The sequence below is a fragment of the Schistocerca gregaria genome, chromosome 2, assembly GCF_023897955.1.
Source record: "Schistocerca gregaria isolate iqSchGreg1 chromosome 2, iqSchGreg1.2, whole genome shotgun sequence".
Classification (NCBI taxonomy): domain Eukaryota; kingdom Metazoa; phylum Arthropoda; class Insecta; order Orthoptera; family Acrididae; genus Schistocerca; species Schistocerca gregaria.
This window is the reverse complement of record NC_064921.1, coordinates 117,040,758-117,057,748: the sequence shown is the minus strand read 5'-3', so window position 1 is coordinate 117,057,748 and position 16,991 is coordinate 117,040,758. Positions and strand designations below refer to the sequence as shown.

Genomic DNA, 16,991 nt, shown 5'->3' with positions numbered 1-16,991 from the left:
CCTGACAAGTGTCGCAGGGCTCGATATTAGACCCAAAATATTTAAAACTACAATATCAAACAAGCAAGGTTAAATGTTTGCCTTTACATTGATAATAATGCTTTCTAGAACAACTGACACCTGAAAACAATCCCATGAATTTCCGCTATAGTTTTGAACGTAATTAACCGTTGCGAAACAATTGTAAAATCAGAATAAACCCGGAGATGTGCCAAACAATTAAAGTTACTGCCGAAGGGGGTCGTCCACAGTTAACACACAGTTAAAATGATACCAACCTTCTCTGGTATGAATCGCTATAATAAACGTGACTTCAAATAATCATCTTGAGGTTCAATCTCTTTTTTCCCGTGTTTGCTTTAATAATAAATATGTTTTTGGATAGGGTCCTCCTTTAGCTAAACACAATTTTGTTTTTTTAACCCAAACATGTTTCATTGCAGTTTTAGCATTGGGTTTTATTTTAGGGCTGTTAAAGATAAAGAACGTTCTTTACTGTTTGTGTACATGTAAATATTAGTTTTAAATCGTAATTACAGATATTTGAAAAGGACATAAAATTATGAATTGATACCTTTTTACCACATGGTGGCGTTTTCCTGATGTATTATATTTCTACAGTGACTGTTTTGTTTCACAGTTTGTCATCTGCAACTAGTTACAGCGTAAAGTAGACAAATTATTCAAGCACAAATTACGATTTGAAAATTGTTATGGCTATGCCTCAAATTTATTAATTCCATGTGGAAGGTTGTGTTACGTTTTCTTTTTTCCTCATCTTCTTCACTGTGAAATACTATATATTGAGCTGTCACTGTTTGCTGTGACACCAGCACAGCCATTCACAAACATTCTAATTATCCACTTGCGCACAAACTAGCCGGCTTCCAACATATGGTACACAGACTGAATAAAACTTCACTCACTGAAGACATCTATGACAATGAATTACAGACGATCAGACAAATAACTGTAGAGAATGGATACGATACAAACACCATACATAAACTGAACCACAAAATTAAAAAGGACACTTAACCCACAAAAACATTCTTTAACAGTCGCAAAAGAAAAGCCCACTGAAGATGCTGCAACTGCAGTGGAACATGTTTGGTTTAAAAAACAAAACTGTGTTTTGCTAAAGGCAAACTCTACGCAAAAACATATGTCTTGATTTCAAAATTTATCGACTTATAAGATTAAAAGAGATACTTCAACAGAGCCGTGTTACCCGCTTATTTTAGTTTTAACTATTAAAGGTGCCAGCAGTGACCATCAGCGCAGAATGCAAGATCTGCGCAACCATTATACTTTAGACATCTTTCATCAGTCCGAAGTATGGAGTGTTGTTTGAAGTATAAACTGCAACAACGCCAACAAAACTGGAATCAATCAAAATTAATCACGGATGCATCATAATGCAGATAACGGCTCCTCGTTAGGTCATTACAATATCTTTCATTTTAGACAAATTTCCTTAATCCTCTTTTCTGTCAGAGAAGTAAACCCTCTTGCTTATACTCAGAACAAAATCAGAAGACATATGAGCACCCTTAGTCATCACAACACAAGCAGATATTTCCCATTTCTTCAGCCAGTTCAAAAACGCAACAGCATAAAGGAAAATGGGCAATTCGGTCACCGATTTTTAGTAATACAGCCGGGTAAGAGCCAGAAAATTACATCTCTTGCCTGACAGTATGGTCTGAGTCGAAGCAGTACCTCTGATTCGCAGTACCTCACTAACACAACGAAGGCTGTTGTCATTACGCCATTTCACTGTAAGTAACAAAACCTATTCCTCAGCATGAACCACGGACAACTACCTGTTAATGTCAGTTACAGGGCAGAGACTCACTAGAAGAAACTAAGTAATAAAATTCCAACAGATTCTAGACAAGTCCTTTTTGGGACAGTATTCTCGTAGCTTTGCCTTTCAAGAAACTGGCACGGTGCGGAATGGGTAGTTTGTCAGCACCATGTTCACGACCTGGAAAGTCTTTAATGGCAGATGACATCTGTGCCTCATTACGCAACTCGTATCAACACAGGACTTGCCAGCGCACCAGCGACGCCGGAAACGCAGCAAAAGAAAAACAGTGTACTGAGCTGCAACATGCAGCAAACGATTCAGGCTCACATCCTCTGTTATGTGCTGTCGCTCGTTCACATAAATGATCACTAGATGCTTCACACGCGGTTCGTTAGTAGCGGAAGTGGGTGGCCCGGTTGCACCTACAAAACTTTCATATTGGCAGTCGCGCCAGTGTCACTACTTCAGCTGAAATTGCTGAAGCCGAGGAAAGTATAATATTTTATATATCCACATAAAAACATATCGATTGTGTTTGTAAGCTAGAAAAAGTTTAAACTTTTCTTAATCGAAGTCAATAGATATCTTCATTACCAGCGCCATTAAGGGGAAGTCGCTGGAATGTAGTTAGGAATAAAAATTCAAAATTTGTGTCGTAGACCGCCCCAGTTTTATGTAGATATGATATTTTATTATTGAAATCAATAATCAGTCTGGAGTGTCCACATTCGCTTTTGTGGCAGTAGACACTAGGGCACCCTAAACTGTTTTGAAATAAGAAACGGATGGTCAGAAATGAATACCTTAGGCGGTAAAAAGTATTAATTGACCTGCGACCCTGGGTAGCGGAAAGACGCTGGACCCACATTCGACAAGACCAAAGTCAAATCCCCTTTGAGCTAAACGGCTTAGGTTTCCGAGGTTTCCCTAAACCGCGTAAAGCAAATGCGGAGGTGGTATCTTTCAAAATGATGCGGCCGATTTCCCTGCTCATCCGTCATCTATCATGATTCCATTCTCCGCGACAAGTTAAATACTGATCATCCTTCCTTCCTTGAATGAACAGTACATGTAAGCTACAAATATTTTCGATAACAAATGATCTCACCATCGAAATTGGAGGTCCTACCTTGAAAAATACACTCCTGGAAATTGAAATAAGAACACCGTGAATTCATTGTCCCAGGAAGGGGAAACTTTATTGACACATTCCTGGGGTCAGATATATCACATGATCACACTGACAGAACCACAGACACATAGACACAGGCAACAGAGCATGCACAATGTCGGCACTAGTACAGTGTATATCCACCTTCGCAGCAATACAGGCTGCTATTCTCCCATGGAGACGATCGTAGAGATGCTGGATGTAGTCCTGTGGAACGGCTTGCCATGCCATTTCAACCTGGCGCCTCAGTTGGACCAGCGTTCGTGCTGGACGTGCAGACCCTGTGAGACGACGCTTCATCCAGTCCCAAACATGCTCAATGGGGGACAGATCCGGAGATCTTGCTGGCCAGGGTAGTTGACTTACACCTTCTAGAGCACGTTGGGTGGCACGGGATACATGCGGACGTGCATTGTCCTGTTGGAACAGCAAGTTCCCTTTTCGGTCTAGGAATGGTAGAACGATGGGTTCGATGACGGTTTGGATGTACCGTGCACTATTCAGTGTCCCCTCGACGATCACCAGAGGTGTACGGCCAGTGTAGGAGATCGCTCCCCACACCGTGATGCCGGGTGTTGGCCCTGTGTGCCTCGGTCGTATGCAGTCCTGATTGTGGCGCTCACCTGCACGGCGCCAAACACGCATAGGACCATCATTGGCACCAAGGCAGAAGCGACTCTCTTCGCTGAAGACGACACGTCTCCATTCGTCCCTCCATTCACGCCTGTGGCGACACCACTGGAGGCGGGCTGCACGATGTAGGGGCGTGAGCGGAAGACGGCCTAACGGTGTGCGGGACCGTAGCCCAGCTTCATGGAGACGGTTGCGAATGGTCCTCGCCGATACCCCAGGAGCAACAGTGTCCCTAATTTGCTGGGAAGTGGCGGTGCGGTCCCCTACGGCACTGCGTAGGATCCTACGGTCTTGGCGTCCATCCGTGCGTCGCTGCGGTCCGGTCTCAGGTCGACGGGCACGTGCACCTTCCGCCGACCACTGGCGACAACATCGATGTACTGTGGAGACCTCACGCCCCACGTGTTGAGCAATTCGGCGGTACGTCCACCCGGCCTCCCGCATGCCCACTATACGCCCTCACTCAAAGTCCGTCAAATGCACATACGGTTCACGTCCACGCTGTCGTGGCATGCTACCAGTGTTAAAGACTGCGATGGAGCTCCGTATGCCACGGCAAACTGGCTGACACTGACGGCGGCGGTGCACAAATGCTGCGCAGCTAGCGCCATTCGACGGCCAACACCGCGGTTCCTGGTGTGTCCGCTGTGCCGTGCTTGTGATCATTGCTTGTACAGCCCTCTCGCAGTGTCCGGAGCAAGTATGGTGGGTCTGACACACCGGTGTCAATGTGTTCTTTTTTCCATTTCCAGGAGTGTATTTCAGAATCTTCCTTGATGCTTCCTCAGTGAGGTCTGTCAATGTTCAGAGATGATGCCATCATCAATGACTTCTGTAGGGCATTTGACACTGCTCTAAAACATCATATAGTGAGTAGAACACGAGCTTACAAATATATTTGGCAGGTTTGTGACTGGATTCAGGACATCTTAGCAGACATATATTAACGTTTTGTTCTTAATGGGACGAAATCGACAGATTAAAGGTAATTTCAGGAATTCCCAAAGTAAGTGTTATAGAGCTGGTACATCATATACACTGAAGCGCCAAAGAAACTGGTTTAGGGATGCGTATTCAAATGCAGAGGTGTGTAAAAATGCAGAATATGGCGCTACGGTCGGCAACGCCTATGTAAGACAAGTGTCTGGCGCAGTTGTTAGAATTGTTACTGCTGCTACAATGACAAGCTATCATGATTTAAGTGGTGTTATAGTCAGTGCACGAGAGATTGTACACAATATCTCCGAGGGAGCGATGAAGTGGGGTTTTTCCCGTACGACCATTTCGCAAGTCTACCGTGAATATCATGAGGCCGATAAAACATCAAATCTCCAGCATCGCGGCAGCCGAAAAAAAAAGAGTCTGCAACAACGGGATCAACGACGACTGAAGAGAATCCTTCAACGTGTCACAAGGGTAACGATTACGCAAATTGCTGCAGATTTCTGTGCTTGGCCATCGACAAGTGTCAGCATGCGCACGGTTCAACGATGCATCGTCAATACGTTCTTTCGAAGCCGAAGGCCCACTCGTCTACCCTTGATGACAGCACGACACAAAGCTTTACCCTTCGCCTGGTCCAGTCAACACCGACATTTGACTGTTGACGACTGGAAACATGTTGCCTGCTCGGAGAAGCCTCGTTTCAAATCAACCTGATGAATCCGTGGACTCTGCATGTCAACAGGGGACTGTTCAAGCTGGTGGAGGTTCTGTAATGGTGTAGAGCGTTTGTAGTGGGAGTGATAAGTATAGATACTATCCTGACAGGTGACACGTACGTAAATCTGATTACCTGCATCCATTCATGACCATTGTGCATTCCGACGAACTACGGAAATTCCGGCAGGACAATGCGACAGCCCAGCAATCGCGATTTTGCTACAGAATAGCTCCAGGAATACTGTTATGAGGTAAAATACTGCTATAGGGTAACAAACTCCCCAGACATGAACATTATTGAGCATATCTGGGATGCCTTGCAACGTGATGTTCTGTAAAGGTCTCCACCCTCGCCGTCGTGTTGCGATACTTCTGCGTGTTCACTGGGGTCCTACGCGATATTAGGCAGGTGTATCAGTTTCTTTGGCTCTTCGGTGTATAAGTAATGGCACTTTTCGCAAACGATGCTGTTTACAGCACGATCACAGCGTCAGAAGACTGTAGCGGAAACAGGGATACATGCATAGCATCAGTGACTGCTGCAGATAATGTTAGTTGACCCTGAACGCAAATAAGTATTACGTGTTGTTGTTGTGTTCTTCAGTCCGAAAACTGGTTTGATGCACCTCTGCACGCTACTCTACCTAGTGCTAGCCTCCATCTCCGAACAGCTACTGCAACCTACATATATTTGAACTAACTTGCTGCATTCGTCTCTTGGCCTTCCTCTGCGGTTTTTACGCGGCAGTCTTCACTCCATAACTAAATTGGTGATTCCTTGCTGCTTCAGAATATGTCCTACCAACTGACCCCCCCTTTTTTTTATCAAATTATGTTACAAGTTTCTTTTCTCTCCATTTCTTCCTCATTAGTGTCCTCCTAATCATTCTTCTGGAGCACCACATTTCAAAGGCTTCTATGCATTGTCTGAGCTGCTTATCGTTCGTGTTGCACTTGTGCATAATATATTACTTACAAGTAGTCGAAGATATGTTTTACTGTTCGATTACGCTTCTTGTGGTAAACCACTGGAAACAGTAGCGTACGTAAGAGTAGTCGTCCGGAAGACATCAGCTGAACTGAGTACATGGAACTAGTCGCAGGAAAAGCAAATGTCACACTGAGATTACACCCAGGAAAAAACAGCTCACAAAACACTAGTTCCACGGATTGTTGGATATTGTTTACCCGTTGGATCAATCGAAGAGATATAGAAGCTCGAACGGAGAGCGGTACTTTCCTTCATGGGATGGTATAGTGCTAAGCGCGAGATCGTTTCGGGAATGCTCAACAATCTCCATTTCCAGATGCTACAAAAAAGGGGTTGTGCTTCACGGAAGAAGTTGTTGTTCTGTTTGATAAAGTCTACACTCCAGCAGAGTCCGGCATCGTCTTACTTCCCCTCTCTCACCTCTCACAATAAGACCAAAACGAGAAAAATCGATAGAAATTAGAGCTCATTCGGAGGTTTATGGCTAGCCATTCTTCGCTCGCGCCACACTACGAAAGGGTAAATGATTATGATACCAGAATGACCCTCCTCCACATACTGTAAGGCAGTTTGCCGAGTGTTAGATGTAAGTGTAAAGGTAGATTGTTAGTCCAAGAAGGACAATTACCCACCACCATTACAGAAACTTTATATGTAGTTCAGCAGGATGCAGTGTTTAGATTGCCGAGCGAATGTACAGGTAAAAAGTTTACACCTGGCGTCACTCTAACAGGAAATGTTTTATCACCGGCTATATAAGCTTACCAGAAACTTGCTCGTTAAAGGTACAGAGAGTTGGCCTCAATTCTCAACCAACACTTGTTCGCACAGCAGAATCTGTAGAGACTGTGTTGTATCGTATGATTCATCATAAGTACCCATCAAGTTGCAGGAGAAATTCACAAGTCGTAGTATACGGAAAACGGAATACAGCTGGAGCAGTATTTGTATTGTATGGTAAACCAAGTGTGCCAGATGTGTGACTGTGTTAGAGGCAGTAGGAGTATTTGAGAGACAGCATTAAAATCTTACGCGCTGTTGTAAAGTATGCACTGAAACTCGCAGACATAATTTGGAACAGCTGCTATGAACTTCAGTCATTTTTATCATAAGTAAATTATTTATATCAAAATAAATATTAATCTCCAACTTAAGTTCCTCATCTCAAACTGTTCAGTTTAGGATTCTACGACTAGCGTAGAATTCCGATCAAGAACTTTTAGGACTTCCTGTACGTTTTTATAGAACAGAATGAAGCACAAGAATATTACGCAGGTGTGCCGAACTATAATCATAAATTTAAAAAGTAAATAACAGAAGAACCCTGTCAGCGTTGCTATTCAGCAACTCGTGTTTGTCGACTCGTCGAATGCAATACAGCAGCGATTCTGGATGTCATAGATTCGACGGATATTTGGCAGGTTTTCGGAGACATATGGTACCTGATTTCTAAGCACAAATCTTAAAATACAGGATTGATTGTTTTAGGGTGCGGATAGCGTCCGTCGGGTTTAGATCACACGCATTTGACGGGCAACACATCAACGACCATTTACTATCGCGCTCATTAAACCACTGTAACAGGATTCTATCAGTGTGAAACGGACACTTATCCTGTTGGAAGATACCATATTTAAAAACCAGCTTAGCGCCCGCTATCTCGCTTGCGTAGACTGTATCGCACACAAAGATATTTTTTTTTATTTGATCGAATTTTTATTCTGTTTACAAGTTGCTACTCCATCTGAGCTTTTCCCGGTAACTAAAGCCATAGATGCGTGGTCTTTTCAGAATGTACTACTGACCAAACAGCGATTATGACAGCTGGAGTCGAAAGCTTTTATTAATCGTGTCTTTTGCGGTCTAGTGGAGATCTTTTCGTAGCAAATTTCATCCCCTAACCAATATTTCTGTACATTTATCCGATAAGTGAAATACTAATTATCATAAATTTAGTTTCAAAATTTTTTTAGTGTAACGAAATATTTTATTAGAGACGAAAGGAACGACGAAACTTTTTGTGTGTAAATCACACCCCACTAACTATAGAGTTCTATTGATGAAAAAGTTACTATTCCACTGCCATTGCAGTAATGGTTGCTATCTTGTCCCGCTATGGAAGAGCCTTACGGTAAACTCTGACAAAGTGCCACTACAGTTTTTTTGCAACAAAGTTCACTGCGTTCGTTCCGCATTTCGCTCTCCCGACCTAAACTACGCGTAACTGTCTGCAAGGAGTTTTATACGGAACATTTTGTGAAATGAACCCTCACAAGATTCACCATTACTACTTTTCCTGTTGATTACATACTCTCTGGTGCACGTAACGCCGTCTTCTTCGATACACGGTCCGGTAGTCGCGAGGAAGAGCGTCGTCTAGAGATTTCGGAAGAAGAGCGGGAGAGAAGAAGAGAAAGAATGAAGAGGTTCTGGGAGAAGAAGAAGAAAATACAGTTTACGAAGGGCTACCCGTGAACCTACAGAAGCCGTAACGCAAGAAGAAGAAGAAGAAACGTCGTAGCCCCGAGGCCAACAAGCCTTTATTGAAGGCTGCATTACGTTTGTCTCCAAATGGACCATGACGTACCACTGGTGTTCTGTGACCTTTACCACTGACCGCAGTAAACAACAGAAGTTTTTAACCCGCTGATTGGCATTGAAAGAATATCACACAACACTACTTCAATTAACTACAGACGTTAAGTACCCTACGCAGTAACTTCACTTGTTACTCCGCGTTTTCTCCTTCTCTCTCTCTCTCTCTCTCTCTCTCTCTCTCTCTCTCTCTCTTATTATCTTCTAATGCCTCCCGAGGCGTTACGACGTACTGCTCCACAAGTGCTCGGAACGTATTTTTCCTCTAATTGTTTTCCTTCTGTATAACGACGATTTGTTTTTATAAGTTCCCCTTTTCTTGACATCTTGGCGTCTAGCTAGTAGAAGTTGCACAGTTCCACTCTAAAAGCTAGGACAATTTTTTCTCCTTTTGCTGCCAACATTTTCGAACACACTAATAGTATATAGAACTACAATGTATAACCTAGCTCTATGTGGCCTTACTGAACTAGGCGATTTTAGTCGCAACTGCAAGAATCTCGTAATTGTTCGTCGTTTTTATGTCTCACTTTGGAATTTATAGGTACACAGCGAATGTTGTTAGCACCTTTCATTTTGAGACAGAGGGGGAACTAGGACAAAATTTTTTCATACACATGGCTTCTCTCTTTTTGCGATCCATGTGCAGGATGTAGTTTACTTTCCTTATTTCATGTGCCTTTTCCACCCCTGCCTCTCCCCTTCCCCCCCCCCCCCCCCCCCGCCCTCCTCTATTATGGCTCAATAAAGAGTAAGCCAATCATAAAATCTTACACAAAAAGGGGAAAGTTTCACTGTTACTTTTTCTCGCGGCTTTCGTTTTCAGCAGATTAAAAGCGTGCACTGAGCGACAGAAACTATCGGCGTTAGTTACGTTTCACCTGCAGGTTTTGCGGAATGGACACTGTATCTGTGTATTCAGTAAAGTGTTTCCGACTTCGTGACTCCACTAACTGTGGTTTTGTAATGTAAAACCAATTGTTGCAATGACAGAGTCACATATGAAGGGCTTATTTTAATAGTGGTACAAGTCATTCTGAGATTCAGAGTCCTAAAGTTAAATGAGCGCTGAAAAATCTGCAGTTGAGATACCAGAACTATTCATGTATATGGCTTCTTGCTAGAGAAGAACCTTTTCTTTCTGTTTGTTTGGATCATTAATTTCAGAAGCATTATAGACAGGAAATTGGAGATGCTGGATTTGTACCACTATTGAAATAAGCCCGTCATATGCGGCAACGCGGCAACGTTTTGTTGAGGTGACAACGGCCACGTAAGGCTACGCTCCGCAGTACATGGTTATTCAAAAAGAAAGGACAGATTTCAGATGTTTATTAGAAATTATGAAAGATAGAAACACACTGCGGTTGTTATTGGATAGAGGAAAGCTCAAAGTTTTATGCTGACGCAGACACTATACGATACATTCAACAAGAGTACCATACGTTGCTCGAGAAACATCCAAACAGTAACCCTTTTCATTTCACACATGAATCAACAGCTCCCGCTTTATTGGTTCGACAGCTCCAGGAACTCGATTTCACAGATCTTGAACACTAGCTGCCATAGGTGGGACAAAGACTATCTTTAATGTAGGGCGTACCCCCACAGAAAAAACGGTCGCAATATTTGACGTCTGTTGATCTAGGAAGCTCAACCCAATGAACAAGATCTTGTTGCCCACCGCTTCCAGTCCAACATTATGGGCTGGTGATTGTAAGGTACCCCCGCACATCAAGATGATAGTGAGGCGATGCGCCGTCGTGCAAAACATTTAGATCACTGGAATCTTCGTGAAGTTTGAGGAAACAAGTTTTGCAGCATCTTCAGGTCTGACATTCCTGTCATAGTTCCCTCCACAAAATAGAAAAGTCCATAAACTCTGTACACAGAAACGGCACAGACGACATTCACTTGCGGTTTCTTTCATGTTCGACGACAAAACCAGGATTTTCTGACCCAAAAATTCATACATCATGGCGGTTTACTTTATTCCATAGATGAAACGTCGATTCGATCGAAAATTGAGTCGTTCGGAAAGAGACTATCCTCTGTCATATCCTGGAAAACTGAAACGCAAAATTCGTACATTTTGTTATGGTCGTCGGGACGCAGTTTCTCCAGTAACTGCAGCTTTTAAGGCTTCATATGCAGGCGTTTCAGATCACGCCGCACCGTTGTTGAAATTGAAGTTGTTGAACCGCGCGTGCATGCAATTTCCAACAATTTTGTATGCCAGTCAAAAATCCGCTTGTGCAGAGGTGGCGCCTTGCTGAATTAATGGCGGAATGCACATTGCACTTGAAAAAATGGACTGACTTCGCGCACAACACGTGAAACGGTTTCTCTTGTTGTGTAGTGGCCATGTTACTACAAATGACAACAGCGGAGCTGTGTCAAAACTTAAGAACCTTATTGTATCCTGTGGCATATGTAATCTGTTTCTTTTATAGTTTGTAGTAAAAATATGAATTCCGTTTTTTCTTTTTGAATCACTCAGTACTTCTTCACTTTCAGTAGTCTATTCCAGTTTTCGCAAGGTACAGCATCTGCGAACATCGGTACTGATTTCCAGATCAACAAACCTAAACAAATCCTTCACTTGTTTTATAGCTCATTCTATTAGAGTGCTCAGAGAACCTACACACGGTCTGCACTGGATCGTGCAGACGCTAATGGATCCTCCCAATTCCATCTGTCTCTCATAAGCAGTTCGAGTCTCGGTCCGGCACACAGTTATAATCTGCCAGAAAGTTTCATATCAGTGCACACTCCGCTGCAGAGTGAAAATCTCATTCTGGAAACATCCCCCAGGCTGTGGCTAAGCCACGCCTCCGCAATATCCTTTCTTTCAGCAGTGCTAGTTCTGCAAGGTTCGCAGTAGAGCTTCTGTGAAGTTTGGAAAGCAGGAGACGAGGTAGTGGCAGAAGTAAACCTGTGAGGGCGGGGCGTGAGTCGTGCTTGGATAGCTCAGTTAGTAGACCACTTACCCGCGAAAGGCTAAGGTCCCGAGTTCGAGTCTCGGTTCGGCACACAGTTTTAATTTGTCAGGAAGTTTCATATCAGCGCACATTCCGCTGCAGAGTGAAAATCTGTGTACGGTGCTTATTGGATTGCTGTCAATATTAAACTCGTGCCTAATATAAGGTCTGAGGTCTTGACAGCCTACAAAAATCGTGTAAAAATTCTGGAATTTACAAATATTATCTGTATTACCAAGCGACTAACGCAGAGCCGAAAATAAGTTATTAGTTGCCTATCTATAATCTTATCTTTAACCCTTTATTCGGCACACACAGAAATATTGTGAAGAAAAAGTATTAACTTACTTAAGTTGGACTCATATGGTCACGTGAACAATTTTACATAGATGGTTTCAAAATACAGTATGTTACATTGAAATGAATTAGCCAAGGAAAGGCGAATGGATGCGACAGAAAAGTACTACATTGTTGTTACTGTGGCTCAAAAAATGGTTGTATTATGCACTATTGATCTGATATGTCTTTAAACCACTCCGTTTTGCTACAAAGCACAGAACAGTTCCATATTTACCGCATTTTACAGTCCTATCCCTAAGGCCAAAGTCCACATCTTCGCTTTTGGCCCATACGCTGGCTAATGACCGAAACTATCGTATCGTATATCGTTCATTGGGACAGAGGCTGTTATTTATTTGCTGTCCGTTCGATACTCGGAGCCAGGCTCCCTCTTTCCATTTGCCATGTCCCAGGTACGAATTCGCTTACATATTAATAATAAGACTTCCTCTTTCCGCTTATAAGTAGTTTTTGTCGCATAATAAAGGAGAGCGCCACAAAATCGAGCTACACCGGTATGTGATACTCGCATAACCTTCCAACATGTATGCTAAAGATGCATACTTTTCAGAAACTTTTCACCAGAGACAACACGATATCGCTGTTTATGAGAACTTAAATGTTCCGAAAATGTTTGCTCATCGGGAACCGGCAGGTACAGTCCTTTGCGTAGTGGAAGTAACTGCACAATGGGAGCCTATAGAGCCATCCACACACTGGTATACTTTGGCGGGAACAGTGCAGCACGCTGGCAATTTTACGTATACGGTTTAAAAATACAGTATGCTACCGGTAAGTGTCATTGGCCAGAAAAGATGCATGGATGCCACAATAAAAATACTTGCGCTTATAAGATGAAAGATCTATTATCCATTATCCAACATCACCACCAACGTTATTCCATCATAGACATTGACATACTATTTGGTAGCGTGCGGAAGTTCCGTGACTTCGTGAGGTCTTCATGATATAATTAGGCAGATGAATAAAGTTCTATGCTATCTATAGATAACTCTTGACATAGAGACTACGGAGGAAGTCGTCAAAATCTTGGGACTGCAAACAAATCATAAGTGGCAAGAACTCCGTGAAGCATTTATACTACTTCATATCCTGTTTGCCGTATTAGTTTTAATGTGTAACCGTAGTTTCTGACGACTGGTTTTGGCAGCATATTATTACGAAGGGTATTCGTTTATTAAAACCTGATCGGTCACGAAATGGAAACCACAGTGAAAACCGAAAATGTTTTATTTGCCACACTTAGGTACACGCTACAGGTACGTCTCTACATAGTAGCTGCTTCCACTTAGACATTTGTCGTAGCGCTGCACCAGCTGTCCAGTATCCTCGTAATCCAAGGCAACCACTTGTACTTTCCACCAGTTCTCTAGGCTGATCTGCAGTCCGCAATTTGTGCCAAAATATTGTCTTCAGAGCCGGCGGTTCATGTAAGCAGAGATAAAATTCAGAGGGAACCAAGTCCGGGCTGTGTGGTAGGTGATAAAACATTTCTCGTGGAAAACGCTGCGGGAGCGTCTTCATTGTCCCCGAAGTGTGTGGCATAGTATTATCATGAAGAAGGAAATACTGTACATGTCAGTTACGTTATGTGGGCTGCATGACATCAGGCAAAATGTTTCTTCTTTTTTCTTCTTCTTCTTCTTCTTCTTCTTATCAATCTTCTGACTGGTCTGATGCGTCCCACAACGTGAATGTATTCCAATCTCTGTCTTTCTCTACTGTTTTTGTCATCTACAGCTTTCTCTAGTAACATCGAACTCAGTCTCTGATGTCGTAACAGATATTCTATCATCCCGTTCCTTCTCCTTGTCAGTATTTTCCACATCTTCCCTCTCCCTGTGAAGAACCCCCTCATTCCTTACCTTAGCAGTCCACCTAATTTCCAAAATTCGTTTGCAGAACCACATCTCAAATGTTCCGATTCTCTTCTGTTTCGGTTTTCCCACAGTCTACGTTTCTCTACTGTACAATGCTGTGCTCCAAACGTATATTCACAGAAATTTCTCTCTCAAATTAAGGCCTATATTTGACACTAGTAGACTTCTCTTGGCGAGGAATGCCCTTTTAGCCATTGCTAGTCTGCTTTTGATGTCCTCCTTGCTCCGTCCGTCATTGGCTATTTTACTGCCTAAGTAGTAGATATCCTCTTTCCGTTTATAAGAACTTCATCATCATTGTGACCATCGATCCTGATGTTACATTTTTCGCTTTTCTCATTTCTGCTACTTCTCATTTCCTTCGTCATTCTTCGATTTACTCTCAGTCGGTATTCTGAATTCATTAGATATTATCTTAATGAACAATTATCCATCGTATTTCATTTTCTGTAACCTCTGAAGCTAGTGTATACTATACAAAATAATGTAATAAAAAATCTCGGCACGACGATGGTAGCGTCCTGCCGAAACGCGTATTGGTGAACTATTATTGGAAATAAAATTTAATTGAAGTAGAAAACGTGACAGTTTTGATGAACGCTCGAGTTGAGTCATTGTTTTCAGGCATTGGTCGTTTGCACTTTCTCCGAAGGACAGTTTTATGACATTTTCCGCCGACAAAGGTCAACGTGTCTGCGGCTCTACGGCTTGGAACGCTCGTGAGCTGCCGGTGTCGTGTGCCTCGGGAAAGTGGGAGAGGGGAAGCTGACAATGCAGAGGGTGGCACGGCCACTTGGGGGTGGTGTCGGCTACGGGATCCTGCAACCCTCCAACTCCCCGGGGTGCCGTTCCCGACGACCGTGGAATTCCTGTCACCCGAAACTTCCGCCCCAATTACAGCGGTCGTCTCGCACCATCTGCTTTAGTCCCCCGTCAGTCACCATATCTGCTAACCACTCTCCTGCTTTTTGCATTTTTTGGGTTTTTTTCTGATACAACTGCTAGGGGAAACTCTATCTGCAGACACAAGTGCTGCTTCACTAACTGTAGTTTTGGAAACGTGCTTTGAAATCGCTACATAAACGTAGCACCGCTTCTTGTATTTTCTTTCTCCCAGGCACACTTCGCCCACCGTCACCAGTGGATTTTATTTAAAAAAAACCGACAAACTAGGCTCTGAAAAGGAAACGACCATGTTAAAAACGCTTTAGGAAAGTTACTTAGTATCCTCTGGCCCCCTTAGTGATACCAAATGTAGTGGCACATCAACCACTGGGGCAGCTGCTGTTGCCAATGTGCCATAGTGACACAGTGGCTGCTCTGTGTGGACCTATCCGTGACATGGGCTTCTAGAAACTTGAATCCATATACCACATTGTGTCGTTAGTAAACTGATGATAAAAGACCATACAGGTCTTAATTGCACTAGATACATTAATGTTAATCCATTAATTTACAGGAACTGAAAGATAATACGTTAAAACAATAGATATGCGCCAGTACATAGTAACTTAAAAGGTCCCAAAGTACACTATGAAATGGAAACCATGCGAGATAAAGAGCTTGTTCCTAACAAAGTGGCGCTAACATGCATGTTGTAGTTGTGGTCTTCAGTCTTGAGACTGGTTTGATGCAGCTCTCCATGCTACTCTATCCTGCGCAAGCTTCTTCATCTCCCAGTACCTACTGCAACCTACATCCTTCTGAATCTGCTTAGTGTAGTCATCTCTTGGTCTCCCTCTACGATTTTTACCCTCCACGCTGCCCTCCAATACTAAATTGGTGATCCCTTGATGCCTCAGAACATGTCCTACCAACCGGTCCCTTCTTCTGGTCAAGTTGTGCCACAAACTTCTCTTCTCCCCAGTCCGATTCAATACTTCCTCATTAGTTATATGATCTACCCATCTAATCTTCAGCATTCTTCTGTAGCACCACATTTCGAAAGCTTCTGTTCTCTTCTTGTCGAAACTATTTATCGTGCATGTTTCACTTCCATACATAGCTACACTCCATACAAATACCGGGCGCGGTGGTCTAGCGGTTCTAGGCTCTCCGTCCGGAACCGTGCGACTGCTAGTTTCGCAGGTTCGAATCCTGCCCCGGGCATGGATGTGTGTGATGTCCTTAGGTTAGTTAGGTTTAATTAGTTCTAGGGGACTTATGACCACAGATGTTGAGTCCCATAGTACTCAGAGCCATTTGAACCAAACGCTTTCCTTGCCATTGCCAGTCTACATTTTATATCCTCTCTACTTCCACCATCATCAGTTATTTTGCTCCCCAAATAGCAAAACTCCATTACTACTTTAAGTGTCTTATTTCCTAATCTAATTCTCTCAGCATCACCCGACTTCATTCGACTACATTCCATTATCCGCGTTTTACTTTTGTTGATGTTCACCTTATATCCTCCTTTCAAGACACTATCCATTCCGTTCAACTGCTCTTCCAAGTCTCTGACAGAATTACGATGTCATCGGCGAACCTCAAAGTTTTTAATTCTTCTCCGAATTTTTCTTTTGTTTCCTTTACTGCTTGCTCAATATACAGACTGAATAACATCGGGGAGAGACTACAACCCTGTCTCATTCCCTTCCCAACCACTGCCTCCCTTTCATGTCCCTCGACTCTAATAACTGCCACCTGGTTTTTATACAATTTGTAAATAGCCTTTCGCTCCCGGAATTTTCCCTTGCCGCCTTCAGAATTTGAAAGAGTGTATTCCAGTCAACATTGTCAAAAGCTTTCTCTAAGTCTACAAATGCTAGAAACGTAGGTTTGCCTTTCCTTAATATAGCTTCTAAGACAAGTCGTAGGGTCAGTATTGCCTCACGTGTTCCAACATTTCTACGGAATCCAAACTGATCTTCCCCGAGGTCGGCTTCTACTAGTTTTTCCATTC

General features: G+C 43.0%; 1 protein-coding gene across 1 annotated transcript in view; it reads left to right on the top strand.

The window, feature by feature from the left end:
- The window catches only part of LOC126336471 (uncharacterized), a 582,392-nt gene that overhangs the window by 315,943 nt on the left and 249,458 nt on the right, over nt 1-16,991 (top strand). The window lies entirely within an intron of this gene.